Source organism: Saprolegnia parasitica, assembly GCF_000151545.1.
Source record: "Saprolegnia parasitica CBS 223.65 unplaced genomic scaffold supercont2.514, whole genome shotgun sequence".
In the NCBI taxonomy this organism is placed as follows: domain Eukaryota; phylum Oomycota; class Saprolegniomycetes; order Saprolegniales; family Saprolegniaceae; genus Saprolegnia; species Saprolegnia parasitica.
In genome coordinates, this window is record NW_012156908.1 from 1 (window position 1) to 2,938 (window position 2,938).

Below are 2,938 nucleotides of genomic sequence, written 5' to 3' on the forward strand. Positions count from 1 at the left end.
ACTTTGGAGAGTACGAAACGCTGTATGTCGTCACTGTTCGAGCTCTGCGGCGAGAGTTCTTGACAATACATTGAACATACTATTTGAAGCCAATATTTCCCGATATAGTGTAGGCATTCAAATAGTATATTAAAATGCAAGCGGCGCCGTAGCGGGCTCTAGAACCACCATCGTCAATGTAACATACTCTCCGATACCATGTAAGAGAGATAGCGCTCTCGGAGTTTGCGAAAATTCAACATTTTTACTCGAATTTCTATGTACAAGTCGGCGAAAAATGACGCTCGGCAGTACGACTTTGCTGTGAGAGCCCAAGCGCCTACCACGTCCCAAACGCAAGTCACTGGGCCAGTCCATATACATAGCCAACTGTGGCTGCCCGCCTCGGAGTCTGTCGAGTTTTCGAACTGCGCGAAAACACGTTGTGCATCTGGGCGTTTATTTGCCCACCTCGAAAAATCAACGTTGAAATTCGCATGCATGCGCTGCGTTCGGCGTCCAAAACTTCATCGTCATGATACCAAGATGCTATAGAACGACAGGAACCGGTGCGGCCTCGCGTTAACCCGTCTGTGCGGCGTCGATCGTGGTAGAAGTGGTGGTTCGCACACTATTTAAAATCTATCAGCCTGATATACTGTTATGTATTGGGATGACTGAATGACTGATATGTCTGCGAGTATTGAACTATCATTTCAGCCTCATCGTCGCCAATAGCAAATTCGTTCCCAAAAACATGTAAGTATAGACAATACACTCACTATTCATTGAGCTCGAGCACTATGACCAACAAACTGAGTAGCAGATGAATAGCAGGAGACTCCAAGCCTCGTGTATGGTACAATTGAAATGTAGCACTCTTGATACTTTCGGGTCGGTTCAGACGAGGCTAAAAAAGAGCGGCTATTCCACACGAATCCTTTGCCAGCCATCGCCGTGCATCATGAAGACGGCGCAGCCTACGTGAGCGTTAAGAGCGAGCTGTCTCGATCGCTTGCTAATTGGAGCAGAAAGCGGGTCGTTGGGCGAAAGATTCGCAGCGGGCGAGAGGTGCGCAGGCTTTTCTGGGCCGATGCTCTGTCGTCGCTCGCAGCAATGTGGTGCGAGATGTTCTACAACGTTACGTTTATTGTGCGGTAGAGAGTGCGAGCGACGTAAGAAACAGTTCGGTCGCTTTAAAATATTGTGCGGTGACCGGAAATAAATGTGTGTTGAACGGAAATAAAAGTGCAATCGACGTGCCAGATTGCGCACACACGGTAAGTACTCCGTATGGTCGCCAGCCGTCTTCGTGCCGTGCGCAAGCAGCATCAAATCTGCGTGAGGTGCTCCAGTTGAGAGCCATGCCGCGAGATGACGCGCACAGGGCCTACTCCAAACGTCGTTGCGGTTCTGGTCTATTGTCCGGATACGGTGCCAGATGGTTTGTCGCATGGGCAGAGCGACCGATCTGCATTCGGTTCGGTCGCCGCCCGCCATGCTGCGACCCTGCGCCTCACGTCTTCCGCTGAGCGCATCAATGGTCCGCGCCTTCTCTTCTACCTCCTCGTTCAGTCTACCGCTCACGGCCACGAGCACGGCGCCGTCAACCACGTGCACGCTGCGACGCTCCAGAGCTCCTGGACGAGAAGGCCCATGCACGCGTCGTACATTGGTAGCCTCGTGCTACTGGCCGCTCGTGCAAGCGCTCGCAGGCCCCTATTTTCCAGCACTGGTTGGCCTCGCGCTTGATCTTTCACTCCAAGACCGGCGGCACTGCGTGCCCTCGATCAAGACCGGCACCATGGCCAATCTTCTGTGCAGGCGGCTCGAGGCTTTTGCCAGAGCGTACGTCTCTCTCTACCTATGCTAGTCTACATAGAGGCGCTCAGACGACGTATCTGTAGACATGGCGCAGGCCCTACAAGCGCCGCATGACGAGCTACCGAGTCGACCAAAAACGATGCCACTGCCCGTTTCTTCCCCGAGGTGCCTTGCTCTTTTTTGGCGGCTACATGCTTACGTTGCCGATTTCCTGCGCCACAACCTCCAGCCGCTCACGCCGTATCGGTCGTTGGCATCTATCGCGGACGTCAATACACTGCGTAGCTGTGCCGCCGATCGCGACGCCTGGAAGAACTCTACGGAGCTTGTCGTCACGGCGCTCACTCGTGGCCGCAAGTGCCCTCGGGCAGCTACTGAAGAGCAAGACAAGCCCCCGCGCCACCGCTTGCGCAGTGCGCGGTTCTCGCAAAGGAATGGGCGCCGGCTGACTGTCGTTCTTATAGGAGAAAGTCGACGCGCCGTCGATAAGCAATGCCAAGCGTGATTTCGACCTGAGCCGACGAGAGCAATCCTACCAACGGCCCCTCGTCGCCCAATCCAATGCTGTCGGTCACAAATAGAATCAATGTATCGCATATTCGGTGGCATCCTATGGCAGCAATCCAACTCTGTGTCGCACGTCTTAATTTAAGCTCAGGGGTCCGACGCTCACTTGCAGTTTGACGCTCGCAAGTACACCCGCCGAAAACAAACTCTTCGAGTCCGAACCAGCGCCATGCAGAAGAAGCGCGGCATGATGCAGCACATCTCGACGCTGCTCTGGAAGAACCGCATCATCAAGCAACGCCATTGGATCACGACGCTCATCGAGATTGCGGTCCCGACGCTCTTCGTGCTCCTCTTCGCCTACTTCAAGACGCTCACGGACAACGAGACGATCCCAAGTGGGTGGCCGCTGAGCACGACCGCTGTCCCCGTGACCACGGTCAACCCCAGCGCCTCGTCGTCGTTTGGCGCCGCGCCCAGTCCGGCCGGTGTCTTTATCGCGTCCGAGCCGTCCATGTCCGGGCTTCTCCTCGGGTACGTGGCCTCCATGTACTGCAAGCCTCTCACCAATGGTTTGTATATAGACTCTCGTCCATGCCTTTGATACGCTGGGCGCGGACGATCGCAG